At 39.5% G+C, this 22,918-nt stretch overlaps 1 protein-coding gene across 2 annotated transcripts in view; it reads right to left on the reverse strand.

Annotated features, from left to right (window-relative positions):
* The window catches only part of SAMD5 (sterile alpha motif domain containing 5), a 370,146-nt gene that overhangs the window by 260,185 nt on the left and 87,043 nt on the right, over window positions 1-22,918 (reverse strand). The window lies entirely within an intron of this gene.

Here is a 22,918-nt window from a genome sequence, read left to right on the forward strand (position 1 = left end):
ACGGCGTGCAGGGCAGAATACCAAAGGGAGCTCACAGCAGGGTTTTGAGACAGCTGGATGTTAATCATGTACAAAACTCTTAAAAATTTAGGATCTGAATCATTTAAAAACACACACTCTTTATAGACATTTTGAAACTTTATGATGAGAGTCTAGTCATCCAACCATTAAATTTCCAAGCTAAACTTTTAAAAACACAGAGGCAGGGGGAGAATCAGAGAGTTACACAAGGCGAGAATCAAGCTGGAGAGACCAGCCTGACATGTAGAAGTTCTCAAATGTGCTCCTACGTGTGTGCCTCTCTCTCCTGAACACTCCACTTTCCCACGTCCAAAAGGTCCATCTTCCACATGGGGCTGGCCTGCTCCATTACATCCATCGCGAGGAGGGCGCTTTGACCTCATTGTAGCCAATGAATCAGCTAGCTTCTAAACAGAGCTCCCTAGCAACGGAGCAAGACTGTACCGTGTGCTGCTGAAGCAGCACATTTTTAATGGAAGGATAAGAACTTCTTGGGAGAAATCTTCGAATGTTGGACCTCTGACTTTCAATCAAATATCTTAGCTGCAAGAGCTGAGCACTGAATGGGTTGTTACAGGCAGAAGAATTCAAGGATCAGGTTAAAAATCTGGATTTCTCAGATCCTGTCTCCCACCCCACTCTACAAAGCAATGCCCATCTACCATTGTCCAATCATTATTAAGGTCTCCTAGATGTTAAAGCAGGTTTACAGAGGATTAAGGAGCCCAAAGCTACTATTATGCAATTTTTAAGTTTCTACAAGAATTCAGTGAATCTTCAAAGGGATATTTGAGGAGTTGAGGAGGCAGAACAAGGGAAGCTAACATTAAATTAAAAAATACTTAACTGCTAAGCAACAAGATAAGCATCTGAGTGATCTTCTTGAAGACAAAGTCCCCAGGTCTAACTTTGTAGGCCACAGCTTTGATGCAAAATCTACCAAAGCCAGTGGCCATTTGGCTTGGCAACTTTTCTAGGTGCTTTCCATTTTGGTGTTATTAAGGAAATAGCATCATAAAATTTTCTTTTAATAAGATAACTTCACATTGAACCTGTTTTAAACAGGATGAACAAAGTAATACTGGTTTAATGGGTAAATATGAAGTTTTAAAATGTGTTAAAAATGGAAAAAATACCATATATTACATATATGTGGAATCTAAAAAAAAAAGGGCACAAATGAACTTATCTACAAAACAGAGATAGACTCACAGACAAAGAAAACAAACTTACGGTTATGAGAGGGGAAACGGGGCCGGGGAGGGATAAATTAGGAGTTTGGGATTAACATATACACATTACTATATATAAAATAGAGAAAAAACAAGGACCTACTGTATAGCACAGGGAACTATATTCAATTTCTTGTAATAACATATAATGGAAAAGAATCTGAGAAGAAAATATATATGTACACATATGTATAACTGAATCACTTTGCTGTACAACTGAAACTAACATTGTAAATCAACTACACTTAAATAAAAAATAAACATTTTTAAAAAATGATTTGTGAGAACATCTTAGCATTTTAACCATACTGTAGGTTCCTCCTTGCAACTTGCCTAGATTTTGCAGAGCTTTGCTTTATTTTAGGCTTATCATGCCTTACCTTTAAGCCTTCTAACTGTAACGTGCATAGCCTCAGTTGAACAATTCAAATAGTAAATTATTCTTTTCTCCCATCTTTACCCTTACAAAAAACAACACCCTGCAATATTCTTGCCCTTTACAATCAGCAACATCCTTTCCTAATAAAAATAAATCAATAAATAACTGTCTCAATTGGAAGTTGTCCCTGTTTCTACATGGTTATTAAAAATCACCTATGCTAAAATTTTTAGGGTATGGGCTACCAATCAAAAAGAGTAGATGTTCAAATGGATAAATCTGAATAACTGTTATCTCATGATTTTTCAAGAGTGAACATAGGAAAATCCTTCCAAAGAACGAAGCAGAGGAAATATTTATAAGCACCTTTTTCAACCCTTCTTAGTCAGAAAGGCAGCAGCTCCGAAGGAATGCAAGCCTACACTCTTCTCCTACTCCTTCTCCAGGCCTCCTGGCTAACAAAAGAGAACTTTGGTATGGGCACAGCACCAACACTTTGCTGATGGAGCCCGCTGAGATGAGGGTGAGGCATAACTCCTCGGGGGACCCCAGAGCAGCAGCTCCATCGGTCCTGACCAGCCTGGGCATAGCTTTGAGCTCAGCATGAAGCTGGAGAGAGCCACCTCATACTGAAAACACGGTTCACACTTGTAAATATATACACCAACTCTACATAATAAAATGTTAATATCCTTATCTTGAACATACATTTATTTTTCATAGACCAAATACTGGATAATGTTCAGCACTCTTTTAAATGTTTATATATATTTTTATTGAAGTATAGCCAGTTTATAATGTGTCAATTTCTGGTGTACAGCATAATGCTTCAGTCATACATGAACATACATATATTCATTTTCATATTCTATTTCACCATAAATTACAGCACTTTTAAAGTTAGAGTTTTCATTGATTGTCTTTTTGTATTTTGTTACTAATTCATATAACTATAGTATTATTATACTTAGATCAGAATTGTAACCACATCAAAGTGAGAAACTCTGGCATGGATTCTAAGACTATAAAAGTTCAAAAAAGGTTAGAAACTGAATTACTTTCTTTTGCCAAGTGTTTGCAATTTATAGCTTAGATAATTGACTTTGTCTTGTCTATGTTTAGAAGCAGAATACACAGCACAATGCCAGTAAAGATCTTGTGGGTCAACTGATGTCTAGATTATTAGATGTCTAGATTAATAGATGCCTAACTGGGAAAAATCAGCTGGTATTTGGTCTGAAACAAACAAATTAACAAACATATTTGAAAACACTAGTCTACCAAATCATTAGCTACTAAATGAATACATTATTAAATTTTTAATCAAAATGCATATACAGGTAACACAAAATAAACTTAATAGCACTGTCTCTGAATTCCAGAAGGTCACTATCTAAAACAGAAAAACCTGAAGTTGACAGATTTTTGAAGAATAAATTGTGCATTTAGTTTATTCTATAATAGGCTATAAAAGTGACTGAGGGCCCCCACACTATTTACCCAAAGATGACCTGGCCACTATACTGGCCATGGTACACACATGGCTACTTAGGACCACGGTTTTGAAAATAATGCCACACAGCTCAGGGCCAGCCCTGCTGGGCAGAGCTGATTTTCAAACCAGGCTGGGAGATGGGCAAACTTCAATACCATCCCATACCAGTCACACTGTACATTCTTAATCAGGCTTTTCAAAGGAATCCCCAAGGTAGCTGTGATTCACAGAATGGATGGAGAAAATGCAATTATGCTACTTTAAAACAAAATCAAATTGCCAAAGTATATATCTAAGCAGAAAAAATATCTTTATGTAATTCCTTTGAAGTCACTGGTGAGCAAAAAAAAGAAAAATTTCAGTAGTGCAGATAAATGGACTAATGTTCCTAACTGACAAATACTAAGTAAGTTACATGCGCCATAACCATCCTGTTTCTTATCAAGAAGCAAAGCATTTTCAGAAATAAGCGCATTTTAAAATAGCATCAAAATTGACATTGCCTTTGCTTAACGCTATATTTTTTTTCCAAATATTTGGTGGAAAGAGAGAGAGCATGCACACGAGCAAGCAGGTATAAATGGTAATGCTTTTCTCTGTAGTCCCTGTTACCATTACTAAGTGTAATTGAATGTATTAGGAGGTCTCTGTAGGAATGTGATATGCTAACACACTCTAATTTTCATTAGTTTCTCAAAACTGTCAGGTGAGGAATTTAAAATACGTGCATGAGAGAAATTAATAATGGCTGGTATTGAACAAAAGTATTAAACTGGTTTCAAATGAAAGAAAAAGCAGAACCTGCTGCCTATGAAAAGGAAGACACTTAAATCATAAACAGGAAAGCGCTCTGATGACAGTCCACCATTTATTTTCCTGAAACAGCTGCTGTGCCGAAGAATGAGAATGAACCCACAAGTCCTCTTGTCCCCATCACGGTGGACAGACTTTTATTGCACAGGGGGGTGTTTAGAAAAGCTAAAAATGTCAATGAGATGGAGGGTTTCTTTCTCTTTTTTCAAAATAAAAAGGCATATAAACACCAGCTAAGTCTCCCCATATAGACCGCATGTTTTCTTTAAGAGACTGTTGGAAAAGCCAGCTTTGCTGAAATGTTCATGCCTGGGGACCAAGATGGCAACAGCTTTCTAGTCATTCATCCCTTACATCCCACAGGCACATTAGGGTATAAGTCCCTTTATATGCAGCATTTCATGCCAACCTTGAAATAACCCCAAGGGCAATAGGTAGGTATTATGCTCCCCACTTTACAGAAAGGGAAAGCTGTGGTTCAGACACATAAGGTCATTCTTGACCCATGATGACACAAGTTCACCAGGGATCTTGAGCTGAAATGATTTACTCCTTCAGTGTAAGGTTGATGGAGATCCTTGGGTGCTGAGCTGAATCTGGGCGGGGATAGGGGGCACCCTTCACCCAACCTGGACACCCCCTGCTGTGGCAGGATCTCCTTTCTGCTCAACATGGCAAGGCCTTGGCGGATGGAGCCACGCTGCCTGGAGTGTCCCGGTGGGTCCCAGAGACTGGTGTTGGGCCAGCGTTGGGCTGCTTTCTGCCAGGTGAACAACCCTCCGTGGGCTTTCCAGCAGCCAGAGCTCAACCTGCTGCTGCCACTCTGTGGAGCTGTCACTTCTCTCTCTTTACTGTCCTCACATTACTTCCTAGAATGAGTGATTCTAATACATATTCATTCCTCTATTTACCTAAGACAATGTCTCTTTTTAAAATTTTCCCTAAATCCTTTTTTATGTCTGAATTAAAGGTATACTTGAAATTTGTCTGTTGAGCACATCCTAACGTCAGGTATCAGCAGGGGACTCCTGAGTCTCAGGAGCTGTTAGTCAAGGGTTTAGATCATACTGTGAGTAAGAGTATTTAACATTTGGTAATAGACTGCCACATGAATGATCCTTTATGAAGATCATTTGGTGTAGAGAGGCTCAGTCTCCACCTAGGCCTACCTGACCCCAGAGCTTACATGCTTAATCATTGGGCAGCACCATTCCCAGCTACTATGCCAGGTACTGGCCACAAAACCACACACACACACACGCACACACAAACAACAACAACAACAAAACTGGTAAGAAGCGAGAGATACAGGAATCCAAAGACAGGTATCTTATTTTTACGATCCAGGCCAGGTGACTAAGAAGAACAAAATAAGGGGATCTTGTATTTCATTCCTATAGTTTCCTGTAAGGATCTTGATCATATGCTCATATCAATTAATATCTTGGGAGATATTCTATTTTTGATGATGGATATCTAATTTGTTAAGTTTTGATGAGGCTGTCGTCTCCACTTGCTAAAAACATGATTGCCAATTTCATAAGAAAGTACGTTTCTTGGTGTTTAGCAGGGTTTAATTCTCCTACTCACCACATATATTACCTTGTATTCTCATAGTCCCTCAGCCTTTCTGGATACTTCCAATCAGTTATAATATCCTCTCCTTGGAATTCTCAGAGCACAGAGACAGACACCTTTTAGGGCACTAATCAGTCTTTATCTGGTCTTCTGACAATGAATGGGCATGTCGTCTTTTCTGACTAAACAAAAATCAAATGCAAGACAATAAAGACTTTACTGGACGCACTTTTATAAACCTAACACCTACTACAGTGACTGGCACACAGTAGGCAAGCAAATCAGCCTTGGTTGAATTAATTACTAAATGAATGAAAGAACAAATAATACTATTAATAATAGTCAGTACTACTGCAATAAATCAGTGCAGCAAACCACCCCAACACGTGACCTGCAATGTCAAACACTGACTCTTATGCTCTTAGATTTGCACAGTTAAGCTGATCCAACAAGGTTTCAGGTTGAGTGTCAGCTGGGCTTGGCACCAAGCAGGTTGGCTCAGGTCTGCTCCATATGTATTCATTCTAGGCCCTAGAGACGAGGCAGTGGCTATCTGGGCATCCTCTTTTTGCAGTGGATCACTGGTGTATGAAAGGCCAGCCAAAGAGTACAAGCACATTTAAGGCTTCTGCTCACGTCATGTCCCTTAACATTCCATTGGCTTAAGCCAGTCTCATATGCCCAAATTAATGGGGTAGGAAGTACATGCCATCCACAGCAGGAGCAGGAGGGAAACATTTGCTAATACTCATCCAAACCACCATAACTATGAAATCATCACCAAGTCAAAAGGGATGAAGGCAGAAATCAGTCTAAAAGTGGTAACTACATACTATTCAGCCATAAAAAAAGACAACATAACACCATTTACAGCAACATGGATGTTCCTGGAGAATGTCATTCTAAGTGAAGTAAGCCAGAAAGAGAAAGAAAGATACCATATGAGATCACTCGTATGTGGAATCTTAAAAAAAAAAAAAAAAAAGAACATAAATACAAAACAGAAACAGACTCATAGACATAGAATACAAACTTGTGGTTGCCAAGGGGGTAGGGGGTGGGAAGGGACAGACCAGAATTTCAAAATCTGTAGATACTGACAGACATATGCAGAATAGATAAACAAGATTATACTGTATAGCACAGGGAAATATATACAAGATCTAGTGGTAGCTCATAGCAAAAATGTGACAATGAATATATGCATGTTCATGTATAATTGAAAAATTGTGCTCTACACTGGAATTTGACACAACATTGTAAAATGACTATAACTCAATAAAAAATGTTATTAAAAAAAAAGGATGCCACCAAGATACGTACAAACTAACTTAATTAATTAATTAATTAATTAATTAATAGCTACAACTAGAAACTAACTTGGGAAAATGTATGGATATCAGAGTCTGTTAAATCTAGTTCAAATCCCAACCCCACTTTTCTCATATGTAAAACTGGGGACATTAATAAGTCCTAATCATAAAATTGTTAGTAAGATGAACAAAATGAGCCATGAAAAATGTTCTAGCATAGTGTCCCAAACATCAAGAAATTGACATTTTCAATATATTTTAATAGGCATTCAATTAATGTTCATGATGGTGGTGGTGGTGGTGGTGGTGATCAAGATGTGACAAGTCACAAAAAATGTGAGTTATTCATAAATAAACTAATTTTACATTCTAGTGTCAACAATTCCATAATACCTACAAAACTACACAAGCAAAACAAAATTTTGGCAATTGTCTCTGCCAAAACTTCAACATAATCTGTGATGAATACTTTATAACTTTGGCTCTTAACTCAAATTTCTGCTGTGTGTCTCTAGTTGGCTACTCCCACTTTATGAGTCTTATTCTTTCCAAGGTCCTCTGTGTCCCCCTAAGGCTCTTTGCCCCTCTTCTTGATTTTATCCTTTTTTAATTTCATAGTCACTCAATCTACTATGTCAAATCATTTCTCTCACTTTCCCTTTCTTATCTTTCCTTTATAACCTTTATCAAAGCTAAAGACCAAACTCATTTTTTCCCCATTTACGTCTATAGCATCAATTCAACACTATCGAATTTGTACTATTTGCAGGTGTTGTATGTTGTGGGAAACAAAAGCCTAGTGGGGAAAAATCCCTCTTCTTAAAATACTTAAAATCCAATAGATGAACTAAAACTCTGATGCCTCAAGAAGATGAGAGAATGGAAATATGGTATATCTAAACAGTGGAATATTATTCAGCCACAAAAAAGGAATGAAGTACTGACTCATTCTTAAGTATGGATGGACCTTGAAACACTATGCTAAATAAAAGAAGCCCAGCATAAAAGACCATATATTAGACCATCTAAAAGACTAGATATATGATTCCACTTATCATATGGAATAATGGGTTATGGAATTAAGACATATGATTAAATTTCTAGAACAGGCAAATATATAGAGACATAAAATAGATTAGCAGCTGCTGAGGGCTGGTGATGGGTGGGAACTGGGGATCATTAGGGAGTGACTGCTAATAAATACAGGGTTTACTTCTGAGGTAATAAAAATGTCCTAAAATTGACTCTGGTGGTGGTTACACAACTGTGAATACACTAAAAATCGTTGAACTGTATACTTTAAATGGGTGCATTGTGTGATAATAGATCTCAATAATGCTATTTTTAAATGAAGGGGAAAACAAATCCAGTTTGTACCCAAAATTGAAAAATTCTCAAAGGAAAGGAAAAGGAGGAGGAGGAAGAAGAAAAAGCAACAGCAGAAAACTTTCCAGAATGCTATTAAAAAAATCATTATCTGCAATTTTAAAATTACATACAAATTACCAGTTCGAGTTCAATGCTTTGCAAAGAAGCCATTGTGTACTGGCCTCCAGAAGAAATTATTTCCATATCAATATCAGCACTCTCCTTTACTTGGAAAAATAGCAGTTGTCAGCCCACGGGGGCATAAGCTCCCTCCCCATGGCTATCTCCAGAAAATGCTAGAGCATGCCAGTGTGAGCAGATGTCCCCAGTCACTCCCGATCCACGCAGCAACCAGCAAAGCTAATAATGTCATTGGCCATTTCCCCCTGGTGACAGAAGGAATAGGAAACTGCAGCCGGAAGGTCAGGAAACCTCACAAAGAGAAGTGAGCATGGGAGGTGCCAGCTGGAACTGTTCATCTTCTCAAAACAAGTGGAGTGTGACCCTGCTGAGAGTTTATTGATAATAATTACTACAGTTCTAAAATAAAGAACTAGGCACTTTACCTCAAAAGTGCTACATTTGGTATATTTTGGAAGAAACTTCATTGAGCCTTAGGCATTGGATAAGATGGTCTCTTTTAAGAGAGCAATCAAAAATGAAAACTGTCTGTGTCCAAGGGTTACATCTGAACCCTGACGACTGACCAGAATAAAGCAACCATGCTTTCTTTTACTTTTTTGTTCTCCAGGACCTGGGGCATAGAAAATGCCTAATATGCATTGAAGAAAGGAAAGAGGAAACAGGTTAAGGTGATGGCAAGGGAAGAATGTGAAAAGGAGAAAGGAAAGGAAGAATTTATATTAATTATAAAATTTTAATTAGAATTAAATAGCCTATTAGACATAGAAAACAAGCTCATGGTTACCAGAGGGGAAAGTGTGTGGGAAGAGATAAAATGGGAGCTTGTGATCTGCAGATACTAACTACTATACATAAAATAGAGAAACAACAAGTTTCTACTATATAGCACAGGGAATATATTCAACATCTTGTAGTAACCTATAATGAAAAAGAGTATGAGAAGGAGTATATTTATGTATATGTATGACTGAAACATTATGCTGTACACCAGAAATTGACATGACATTATAAACCAACTATACTTCAATTAAAAAAAAAGAATTAAATAGTCTGTTAAAAATTTAAGTTATGAGGCTCAAATAGTGGAACTAATCTAATTTCCTCCACAGTATCAGTTTGGAAAGAATATTGTTTTTAAGATTTAATACTATGTTTAAAAGAGCATTAGCCATTTATATACGCTTTCAAATTTTATGACTCAGCACTAGATTAGAAGTGATTAGTCAAAATCAGCCTATTGTCACAGGATACATATTAAGTCTATGATCTGAATCATCACTGACTCTTTAATTCATCCTTTGTAATGAATAGGTGAAAAACTAGGTCAACTTTGTCTTAAGAAAAGCCAAGGATCGTGACTTACTGAAGACTCTTCAATGGTTGGGAGTCAAGCTTGACTCTTTGAAGCACATCACTGCAGATGGCTGGACTGGCAGTCAAGATAAGATGTTGCCTTCATTCCCTCTGTGCTGCGAGAAGAGGTAGCACAAACGGGGAGACTCTTGATGCACCCCCCAACACAAGAAGAATCCATATGGTCAGAAATCCAAGGATAATGGGCCACGTAAAGTAAAAGTAAAGAAAAAAATCTATTTCTGACACGGAGCAAGCCCTTAATTGTTATCTCCATGTTGAACACCACAGTTCTGACCGGCTCTGACAACCGATGAGGATGAAATCATTTGTTGCCCTGTCCCAGGCAGCATCTTTTTAATACTTGGGACTAGTATTCATTTTAAAATCAACTGAAATCTCCCAATCTTTCTCCTACTTGCTGCTAAATTATATCCCCTGTCTTATACAACTGGTTTTAATAGCCTAAATGCAGGGCTTTTCATTTATTCCACTGAATTTCATTCTATTGGATTTCCTATCACTCTACCCTTTGAGACTGTTTAGAGTATGATTCTGCCATCCAATTGGTTAATATTTCTCCTAGCTTCATGTTCAGGAATTTGATCATCACCCACATCTTTATTCACCCAAGAAATTTAGAAGATGGAAAACGAGAGAAGTAAGAGGATGAATCTCTGTGACATTCCACTGCAGGACTCATTCCAGAATGTCATCAATATAACAATGAGCACTGTTTGGGCATGGTCATTCATGAACCCAACCATAGACGCTATTCTGCAGGCCAGTGGTTTCTCATTTGTTCTCCAAAGAGTATTATGAGGTCCAAGGGCTGCAGGAGATAAGGGAGCAAAGGGAGGGTATTCTCTCCTCTCCCTAAGCCAACTCTTTTCTTTTCTTTCTTTCTTTTTTTTAAGCATATTGTATTTCCTCATGATCTGTTTGGAAAAAAAAAAAAATCTTTTGTGTTCAAATAACTCTTTGAAAACCATTGATTTAGACCAAACTTCTCTATTTTCTATGAGTGTGTAATGAGATCCTTTGATAAATGTCTTTTGAAATTCAGAAGACTGTACTGACCTCCCCTCACTAGCACTGCCATAATCCTACCATCAAAGCAAATAATCTTGGCAAATCCAAGTTGGTTCCTGGCGATCTGCTTCTTTTTTTTCTTTTTTTTTAATTCTCAAAATATATTTCTTTAAGAACTCCTCTTATACTAGGCTAGGATGGGCATTACGTTTATTATTTTTTAAAATTAGGGACACACTTGCCAAACCATAGAATTTTAGAAATTATCATTTTTTCCCACAAAGCCTTAAAAATAGTAATGGTCTATAAATATGATTTTCTAATTCTTTCAGTATGTTAGATTATAAATCATTCATACCAAGGACTTAAAGCAATTTAAGGAGCCAGAAGCTCTCTTATAATCTCCTATCTCGGGCCTCATTTTCCCCTACCTAAGGCTTGTAATGAGATTAAAGAAACTTCCTCAACATTCGGGAATCAAACAACAAGCAAATCTATCAGAAATATCTACTGGTCCACAATTATAATAATTTCACTCACGAGGAACTATACGTTTCCACAGGCTGAAAATATTTACCAGTCTTTTTATTTAGTATTCAGCAACTATTTTGAACAAATCTTAGGCACTGGGATATGGAGGCTGATATTATTAACCTTTCTGCACAAATCAAAGCTGTAGAACAATAAGCTAGTGGCAGGGAACATCTGCACAAAAAAGACATAAAACATAAATGGAACGTGAATGGTGTCTTTAAAACTCTGGTAAAATTTCATTTTGCCAACAGCTTGGTTTCTTTTGAGCCACATTTCACATAGATATAAGGCTGGCAATGCTTTAGGCTGTCATCCAAATACAAAGAAATTTTCACCGCAGATTTACTAGATAGCACTGCGAAATCTAGACTGGGCATCATAAAGGAACACAGGAAAAAGGAAGGATAATTACGTAAAGCCAACATCTGAATGCATTGTGTGTGGCTGGCAGACTTCTCCTGACTCACATTAATATTCACATCGGGCACTGTTTAATGATGCCATTCAGAATGGGGATATGGAGCAGGAAGAGGTATAGAGGCAATCAAAAAATAATTTATTGCAATAGAAATATTCCTCCTTTCGAAGCATCATTTAAAAAAGAGGCACTTTTTTCCCCCTGTTCCTAATTTTACTAAATAGATTCTCTTCCTTCTCAAAACCCCAAGGGTACGAATGAGAAATATAAATTGGTATGATAAAAAAAATTCCTACACAAAATGTACATCACTCAGGTGACACACCACGTGGATCCTTTAAAAACAAACTGTGTTAAACACAAGCAGAGGCTTTGGGCTGGTCATGAGGTGTTTTTGTAAATGTTTTCATTCAGTTTCCCCAAGTAACTTTTGAAATCTGAAAGAAAAAGAAGTGCTTCCTCAACTGTCTTTTGTATTCCAAACCTGTTCAATATCAAAAATTCAATTTAAAATGACATCAGGAATGAGAAATCATCAGGTATTTCCAACAGTGAATTTAAAAGTTGAAGCCTCTCTTCCTTACATAAGTATTTCCTGAGTAGTTCTAAGGCCACTGCCTTTGTACCATTAGTAATGGGGTGCAGTTCCGTATATAACTTAAAATGTTTATCCTTTATGAAAGACCTAGGGAAAGAGGAGGAGGAAGAGGAACAGGAGAATTACAACAACAAAACAAAAGCAACAACAACACACATTTCTGAGCAGTCATTACATGCCAGACACCATGCTAAACATTTTACACACATTAATTTTTTAAGCCCCAAGAGGACCTTATGATGTAGGTACTATTATTATTCTCATTTTAGATATTGGGAACTGAAAGGGTAAGTAATTTTTGAAGGTTACAGAGCTTATTTAAATGGATAAAATGAACACAAATTACAAAGGCCAAATCTATATCAAAGTAAATAATGCTGGGGGGGGCAACTGAGATTTTTTTAAAAATCTGGTAACTCTTGATTGACAAGAAAATATTTCCTAGGGAAAAAAAAAAGCTGGAAACAATTGGAATTTTGAGGCTGGATGGTGCCTCTGTTAGTAGGAAGTATTTGATGGCAAGTAACAGATAAAACAGTTGCAGTGGTTTAAGTAAACATAGATTTCATTATCTTACATACAGCAAGATATCTTGAGATAGGTGGCTGCTGCTTTCGGTTCAATAATGTTAAGGCCAATGGGCCTAGAATCCTCTTGGCTATTTCCTTATGGTAATAATAGAGTTGCTGCAACTCCAGCCATCATATCACAATCAAAGAAGTGAAAACGGTGCTGTCAAAGGAAGACATCAGAAAAGCAAAAACTTTCCCAAATCCACTTCTAGTCCCCCAATCAAAAGATTTCCACTTAAGGCTTATGGATCAAAAGTAGGTTACATGACTACTTTTAACTACAAAACAGCCTGAGAAATATGAACAGAATTACCACGACTGGTTGAATTATTCGTGACAAACTATCTGGAGCCGAGCACCCTGCTGCCTAGAATTAAAGTGGAGTTCTGTTAGCAAGGCTGGGACTGGATTTTGAGTTACTATAGCTGGCTATGTGCCTTAGGGGTTTGCAAACTATTTCTGTAAAGAAGCTGAGAGTAAATATTTCAGATTTTGAGGGCCACATATGTTCTTTGTCACGTATTCCTCTTTGTTTTAACAACCCGAAAAAATTCTTAGTTCCTGAGCTATCTAAAAATCGGCTTGAGTGGGGCTGTAGTTTGCCTGAGGTTTGGGATAAGAATCCAGGTATGAGATATAGCATTGAAGAAACCTGGATTACTTAAGACTGGTTAGAAGCCTTAACATATCCCACTATCTAAACTTTTACTGTTCCCAAAGAAATAAGATTGGAAGTTAGGAACACCAGATTCCCAGCCTAATAAATTTACCAATAAATTAACTAACAAATAGCCAGGTGACTTAATAACTATCTTATTTCAGTAACTCACTGAATAATTTCAGTTCTTTCAGCCAGACTATATTCTGTAGAGTGAGATACTAGATGAGCCACAAGTCTGGCTCCAATACTGAGTGATACTAACCCTAGGAAAGCATAAAAGATGAAAGCAGCAGCATGTATCACCATGACTAAAAGCCCAAACAGTGGGAACATCCATCCGTATTAACCACAAAGTGTTAGGGGACTGATTCTATAATCCCTGGGGATTCTGAGCTCTTCTCTGACAAGGGATATTCACACAGATATTCACTGATATTCACATGGACCCTCCATGGGTCCCCCATAAAACCCACACCCATGGAATACCTGGTCTAGAATAACAGTTACCCATTTTTCTTGGTCTCCCCACTTGAGTTTTACTCCAACTCTCCCCTCCCCCACAACTCCCAGCAACTAGAAGTGGAGTCAAAGGAGGACTGCCCTAAGCAGGCAGTTTTTAACTTAAAAAAAAAGTTTCTAAATTGAAAAAAAAAAAAATCAAGCTCTTCTTGCATTCTCTCTATAATCTTCCCCTGTTTAACATAAAAATAATGTTTTAAATTATTTCAGGTTAAGCAAAACTGATGCTCCAGGCAGATGAGCTGTGGTTCCGAAAGCCCCTGTTCTTGGGGCATCTTCACATCCCTGGGGAGGGGGTGGGGGTATACACGCCCCAGTTAGGACCCCCCACCCCAACCCCAGGCCTGCTGGCCTTGCTCCACTTCCAGGTTCACTGTAAGCCTAACTAGGGATTCTTTTCTCTCCTTTGATTTCAGAATGACAAAAATTGGGGAAGTAAAATAAATTTACCCAGGAAATAAATACAATAAAAAACAAATGTATATGCCCTCTGTTAAATTTCAGTCTAACTCAAACTGGCACCTACCATTTATCGATTCTTCATTTCTCTAATGTGTGCAATCTTATTTTAATAACCCTTTGAGATCTTAAGTTTTCAGATACGCTAGGCATAATGTGGTCAGACTTATGAAGAGTAAATGCTTATTTTTCCATCATATACTCTGTTTTTAGGAAGAATTGTTGCAAATATCTGCTGAGTTATATTGTTTTCTTCAATGAAAATGTTCTAACAGGAAAATAAATCATGGAAATAGCAAAGATAATATCAGATCACTCCATCTACCCTATTCCTTCCTGTATATGCTTCACTGGGGGAGGAGGCCAAACATCTCTTACAATACTAGTGTTGTATTTGCTACAGCTCAAAAGTATGGCATATGTCCTAAAATATGGACACATGATTTTTGTGTCAAAGTCCTTTAGTATTAGAATGATTTTAACATTAACATAATTTGTCATATGTGCTAATTATCATTAAGAATCCTATTGTGTGTGAGGAGTTATTGGAAGATAATAGCCAAATAAGCAATAAGAATATACGAATAGTAGACATGTCCTGGGGAGTCTAGGCAGCTCACAGGGACCCTTCTTGCTCTGCCCCCTACCCCTTCTCCCCCACATCCACACCCACAGCTGCCCTGCCTGTAAACTATGATCTCACTGTCCTGGGTAGTTCATTACAACAGGCCAGGCCGTCCGCCCAGGAATGTGAGATTGGGGCCAAGTAACTGTATTCCTTTGGGGTTGGTCTCCAGGGATGAGAGACAGGAAAAAGTTCCTGGTGCCTTTGACAATGAAGGACTCCATCCCTCCCTTATTTCTTACATATAAAATTTCAAAACCTCTCCCTCTGACTTCTTCGGCCTCTCTCTGCTTTCTAGCCCAAGAAGTATATATAAGTACATAAGAAGCTTTGCTTAGATTATATCACTCCACTAGGCGTAAAAATTCTCCAACCACCCGGACTTCAAAGGGAAATTCAAATTCAGTAGCAGCAGGTTAAGACCCTGTGTGATGATGCTCTGATCCATCTTTTTAGCCTTACACAGTCACATCCACAAACACATAAACACACGGAAATATTTATACCTCCTCCGTCTAACCTTGTCTCCCTTGGAACTCCTCCTCACACCCACAGTTCCAACGTGCAAATCTAACCCCTCTTTAAGAAAGTGTTCTTACTGTCTTCACATCAGGAGACACATGGGAAACAATAATTTTTGTACAGCCCACCATGGTCCACTGATCTGGCTGGTAACCTCCAAGCCAGTCAAGTTCTCCAGCAGACCGAGCACTGAGGAGATGGCTGTTAAGTTCACCTGGATCCCATTCTCAGCACCCGTGTGAAGAAACACTGCTTTAGGGAACACAGCCTCCTTCATGAAGCCTCCCTGGGTCCTTCTGGAAATGTTTTCTCCCCCTGTAATTTACCCTAGCTTTTGCAGCATTTAAGACTTCTGCTCTGAAGTACAATTAGTTATGCCTGTATCTTATCTCCCCAACGATGGTGAATTCCTACCCAAGCTTTGCCCATAATTCATGCTCAAGTTACAGAACTGAATGTGCAAATCAAATACGGTGAACTGTGGTCTGGGTTCTGCGAGCATGTAATAGGGAAGAACAAATCTAACTCCATATTGGGTCTGTTTCTTTTATTTTAAGCTTTGTATTCTATAGCGTTTGCTACAAGTTAAGAATATTGCCTATAGCCTGAAATATACAGGAGAGTCCATTCTCAAGGCTCTGACCTTTAAAGGTATAACACTTTTCCATTCATATAGAGACAAAACGTTGCAGAACAGAGAATAACATTTGTCTTGTTTATAGGAACAGCCTGACCTGACCTGGAGGATAACTGCAAGAACAGAGGATTCTGACAACAAGAAGTTTGCAACAACCAACCATAGCCCTCCCCTTTTGGTACAAAAGAAGCCTGAATTTTAACTCTGGTGAGAGGGTTCTTTGGAACACTGGGCTACCATCTTCCTTGTTGGCTGGCTTTTCAAATAAGTCTCTATTCCTTGACTCAACAACTCACCTCTTGACTTACTGTCTTGTGCGGCGAGCAGTACAAGCTTGGACTCGGTAACAAGCAGAGCTAAGTAGGAAGTGGTCAAAGTCAGTGGCTGAGGAGTCCTACGGGAGTGAGGCTGGGGCTGGAATCTGGGATGAGGGGAAGAACGGTAAGAGGCACTGAGAAGAAAAGGGGCAGGTTAACTACGCAGGTTGGGCTCTGGGTTGCTGAAGTGGAGCAGAGAGCAGGCGGTGGATGGAGGCAGCAGAGTTAGTGAAAGGAAGAGATGAGACCCACGGGGGGGCCCGGGACTGAGGAAGAGCATAGTGTCCTTGCTCTTACCAGCAAGGGTACCCGTGGTTCCAAGGAGGAAGCACCAATACTCAGCTGATTCTGATTGAATACATCACACTTCACACAGAATCGTAACAACTGAAATGGTGATAATGTATCATGAGGCAATAAACTAGAATAGAACGGCAGCAGAATCTTCCTCCAGTCTGCCGGGACCCCACCAGACCTTCTCTTGTCAGTCTCCCAGGCACAAGCCTGCAGCGGCAACTAGAACCCTAAGGACCCAGGTGTCAGTCTTCTGAGGTGGTCATGAGAGGGCACCATCCCTTGCTAGCCAGCCTAGTTAAGCTGTGGATGGCCTCACAGGATAACAATGACTATGGTCCAAACACTCTTACAGCCAGCTGCACTTAAATAAAAAGTTATCTCTAGTCCATGATACTGAGAACATCAGTATCCCCTGACTGCTCTGTTTCTCAAAAATTTCTGAAGGGGGCAATTGTCCCTCACTCTTAGAAGTCACAATGAAGCAGAAATGGCACCATTTCCTGTCCAATTCATTTACTTAGACACAAAAAACAAATATCTCTTCTTGTATAAATTTGTGACTTTGGGAGTATCAAGGAGCATCTTTACTTAAACGTATCTTTAGGAGTAGCATATCTGCCATGATTACATGGAAAACGCTTACGTAGAACTCAGGGAAGTTTCTCTCCAGACCAAGGTGTTGTGCTTTTTTTCTGTCAGGTTCTAGCAACTACATAATCCAGTGCATTTCCCTTTTTACCTGGGCTACTAGGAAGTTCAGACATAAATGCAGTGTCCACACGAGTACTTAATTCATTTCAAGCACATGGTGACTTTTTACTATTTTTTTTTAATTGTCCAATTTCATATATTTCTTTTACATAAGAATGGGAAAGGTGTCATTTTTGAATGGTCTGAAAGCATTTCTCCCATTTTACTATGTTTTTTGCAGAGTTCCAACTTCCTGGTTAGCGACACATTGTCCTAAAGAGATGAAGTTAACTTAAAAAACACTAGTGAGCCATGGGAATGTACCAAAGGAATACAATTCCCAGAAAAGATGAATCCCCTAGGTAGACACATGTTGCTCAAATGACTTACTGAGAAATGTGATGCTCAGGAGAACAAGCTTGGAGGGTTCCTTTAAATGTCTTTTCTGCACTCATGAAGTGGCTAGGCACTCTGAGGAATGCGTCCCATATTGGCCAAGTGAATCATTGGTTCTAAGCTTCAGCAGAAACCGAAGTTCTTCCAGCTGACTTAGAGGTAAGGGGATCCCCATTAAAGTCTCAGTGTTAGCGGTGCTCTCTGTCTCTCCACATATGGCTGCTGGGGTGTACAGTCTCCCTGAGTTTCCGACCTCACCTTGCTCTGTCTTTTCAATTCCTAATAACCCACTTTACTTTGACCTGATATCTTAACCACTGGCTTCAGAGTCCAGCTGCCCAGTATATGCTCCAGGCTCCCTTTGGTCCCACCGTTCTCCCAGGCTCTTGGAATCACGCCCACTTCCCCACCATTTGGTCTGAAGTGCTACCAGATGTCCCTCCACGGCCCCCCCCCCCAGCACCAAGCTGATTCTCCACCTTTAGGCTGGTCAGTTTTTCTATTTTTGTTCTCCATCCAACTAGGCTTTAATGTCTCTGTGCTGCGGGCTGTATCTTACCGATCTGTGTGTCCCTAACATCCAGCACAGTGTAAGCATATTTAAAGTGCTCAACAAATGTTGATCAAATCATTTAACCTCTTTGCCTCAATGATATCAGGTTCCTCACTTATAAAACAGAGATTATAGGGCTAGTATGAGGATTAAACGAGTTAAAACAGAAAAAAATAGAGTATTCTGGCATATTCTAACCATTCAATAAAATTTAACCATTATTAGTAGGGCACTCAATAAATGTTTATTGAATAAAAGGCTAAATATGGATAGAATGACAAAATCGGTATTAAAAATTAAATGACTCACTTGCCCAGTAAGTTTTGACTCTTAAACACGTTCACATTAAATCTATGTCAATAACCTGTGTGGTAGTTACGGGATGCAGGTACTGTAACAGTACAAGGCGCACGCCTGTCACAGACAGGGCTGGGACACCACCAGAGCGTGTGCTGTGTGGGAGGCAGCGGCCAAACTCCCTTTCCCCTAGGCCTGTGCACTTTCCTATAGAATCCAGGCCAGTGTGACACGTTTTACATGTGACACAGAGGAGAAAGTGACCCCCCCATAAGCTAATGTAACCCAGCATTTGTTTCCGGCATCTGCCAGAGCAATTTCCATTAGCTTCCAGAACAGACACTACCACGGAGCTGACGCAGCAACTTCCACTTACAGCGCCGCGGAGCAATTTCATCTCGTGCAGCTATCCCAGCAGCCGAGGTCGGAGAGTCGGCCCCATTTGCGAAGATGGAAATGACATCATTATGTTCTAAGTTGAGTTTATAAGTCACAAACCAATTCCAGAGGCCCATGAATCTGAAATGTTGCTTTTCCCGCGCGTCTTTTTCAGTCATTTGCGGGGGTGGCGTGGCGACCAGGGCTGAGCACACAGCCTACGCCAAGAGAGCCTGCTTTTACTGAAGTTCCTGAGTGTTTCTCACTTGCTCTTCAAGACATACTATTAATTTTTCTTAGTACCCTTTTGAGTTGCCATCACCCTATGCAGATCTCCCATTCAGAGAACAGCATCTTCTCACACCAGATTAAGATTCACCTGGAGAAGACTGTCCGCAGCACCCCTCACGTGATGGAGAGAGAGGTGCACGTGATCCCAGTTATTCAGATTCACAGATGAGAAATTCCTTCCCCATAACTTCAACCTGCTGTGTCCAACTCGAATGCCTCTACTAACACTGAAACAAGGGAGAAAAGTTATCTGAACCAAGAGACACTCTCTTCTTACTAATTCATCTTCTGACATTACCATACGGTAAGGGAATAGAACAATTAAGGCTAAAAGCTACTATATGAGTCGTTAATTGATCACAGTGGCCACAGAAGCCGTGGGAAAGCAGGAAGAGAGAGAAGGAGGGAGGGAAGCATTTATTGAGCACCTACTGTATGCCAGATTGTGTGCTTTCAGCTTGTCATAGCATTCACTCCCCACAAGGCCACACACTGAGGCACGTACTGGTAGCTGGGAGTCCATTTCTCAGTAAGTCACTTAAGCAACACTTGCTTACCTACAGGACACATCTCTTCCAAGTATTGTATTCCTTTGGCACATTCCCATGGCTCACCAATGTTTTTTAAGCTGTCTTATCTTTTAAAGAGACTGTATCTCTAACTGGGAAGTTGGAACTCTGCAAAAACACAGTAAGATGGGAGATACGCCCATTTTCAAACCATTCAAAAAATGACATCTTTCCCATTCTTATGTAAAACAAATATATGAAATTGGAATATTAAAAGGAAAAAAATAGTAGAAAGTCATCATGTACTTGAAGTGAATTAAGTACTTACGTGGACACTGCATTTACATCTGAACTTCCTAATAGCAGAGGTAAAAGGGGAACTGTGCTGGGTTACTTAGTATCCTGGGCCCTCTACAGCATTTTCTCTTATCAGCATAAAAGCCAAGATTAAAGTCATGACCTCTGGTCCAGAGTAGCAGAGTTACAGTGAAGAAACTCCGTATGTCTTTGCTGTATTTCAAACTGTGCCTAAAATAATTTATCTGTAAAAAAAAATACTCAGGCATACACTTTCAGTTCACAAAAAATATGAATCTTTCCAACCAATGTTTTCATGTCACTGTTAAGAAAAGTATGCTTATACTGACACACACCCCAGGTGTATTTCAAAGAACTAAACATTTATTAATATTTGGATTTTGCTAGTATAGTATGCAAGGCAAGTTCTTCAGCTATTTCTGGAGGGCTTTTATAAACAAGTTCACAGTCATGAATGAAATAATGGGTACCTTTCCCTTCAAATAAATAAAATCTCAATTTATCTCAATTTCATTAATCTTTGATGAAAATAAAAATGAGTACTTTTCTCCAAGTCATAAAAAACAGGTGCCAAAAAGATATAAGACATACATTATCAGTGATCTATTTTTAAGTTGATAAATAAAGGTACCCATTTATTAAATCTAATCTTAAAATCAGAACTAGAATGCATTTTCATGGCATTAATGCAGCCTAATTTTAACTTTTAACAAGCTTTTAAAAACCGGAAATACAAATTGCAAAGTCAGGGCTAGCTGTCTAATATTAAGACTTTGTGCTGGCATTTTAAATGTACTATTCTCCATGTAAACTTTCTTCTGCTTAGTTGTGCGTGTGTGTGTGTGTGTGTGTGTGTGTGTGTGTGTGTGTAATTGCAGTGTATTTCATATATAGGAAAAGGCAAAAATCTTAAGTATGCAGCTTGTTGAATTTTGACATATCTTTACTCCCGTTTACTCACTATTCAAATCAACACATGGCAACTTTATAACATCACGGAAAATTCTCTTGTACACCTGGTCGCAGGTAATCACTTCTCAGCTTCTAAAACCACAGCTGAGTTTTGCTTGTTGTTCATCTTTGTAGAATGGGGTCATGAGAATGTCTCTTTTATGTCTGGTTTCAATGACTCAGTGTAGTGTTTCTGAGATTCTGAGACCACATTGCCGCCTGGGTCAGGATTCCCTCGTTTTATCAGCACATCCTTTTTACAGGCTGGTCTCTCAAGTCTCAGATGCCGCCGTCTTTGCCTAACAAATCCTTCTTATCTTGCTGGGCTCACCGTCCCCTCCATCAGGTGCTTCTCAGTCTCCCCAGATAACACTAGCAGCTCCTTTTCTGCTCATGTCTTTTTCTTTAAATCATATTTCAGTCTGCTCCATGGGATGTGACGCCCCATCTGGCAGAGCACTCACCAGGAGAAAGAAAGGGGAGAAGACCAGACAAACAGTCACTTATCACTTAGCGGATGAACGGGAGGTGTGGCTGGGGAGGGAGCACTGGTTGAGAAGAAAGTTTAATTTAGGCACAGATCTGTTCTCACAATTCTCCTTCTCTCCTTCCTCTTCTGCCACCTTCCTTTCCTCTGCCGTTTCCATCCCTCCCCCTTCTCTGCTTTCTTGCTGCTCTTCTTCCTCATCCCTTCCATCTCCCTCTCTTTCTCTTAATCTAATTTGCTTTGCATTCATTTTTTTTCTTTTCTTGTGTTAATACATTCATTTGAACAACATTTAATGGAATAGCAGGCTACGGAGTTCCCAGAAGTTTCATTAACCCTGTGCCCAGACAACAGCTGATGTGTCTGGTGGTCGCTGTACAGGCTGTCAGGAGGAGATGAGTGACTCGCACGTGCCCGTGGGAGGAAAGAGCGGTGAGGAGTGGAGAATAATCCCAGCGTGAGAGACCAGCCCGAAGGTCTGACTGCCGGGGAACACGTGAGACTGACCACGGGCAGCACATGGGGCTCCCAGAAGGCACTTACGAGGCTCAGGGGGTTCAACAGGGAAGCAGAGCTCCAGATTCACAGGGCAGAGACCCGGTGGCTGTACACCTTCCCTCTGCCCTGCACAGCCACTCCGGGGGTGCAGGAAGGTGGGGAGCAGATTACAGAACAAGGGGCTCTGTAACATGATCATAATGAACTTGCAAACAAAAGCTGAGACTTTAAATGCAATGACTTCAGAAAAGAGAAGGAGAGAGAGGACTGAGTCTGGTCACTGGCTCAGGGGGTAGAAGAGGAATTTCAATAACGTGATATAACTTGGTATATTTTGTAAATGTGCCAACAGCCCAGAGAGGAAGAGTGGCTCATCCAATATCACACAGCAGCTTCCTCTGTTCTCAAGTGGTTTTTTGAGGGGAAGTCTAGCATCATACCTACCACATTTCTCAAAAAAAAAAAAAAAAAAGGTTCAGGAGCAGAATTTAATAGCGAAAGAAACTTAGAGAGTCATTCAAGACAGCAGAGAAGCTTAGAAGAGAATACTAATGGAAGTGGAAAAGTAGTTTGAGGTCAGATTACTAAGGATTTGCACACCAAGTAAGAAGGTGTAAACATGATCCTTGAGAAGCAGCAGTGAAATGAACGATTGTTTAATCA

This window comes from Camelus dromedarius, chromosome 6 (assembly GCF_036321535.1).
Source record: "Camelus dromedarius isolate mCamDro1 chromosome 6, mCamDro1.pat, whole genome shotgun sequence".
Taxonomy (NCBI): Eukaryota; Metazoa; Chordata; class Mammalia; order Artiodactyla; family Camelidae; genus Camelus; species Camelus dromedarius.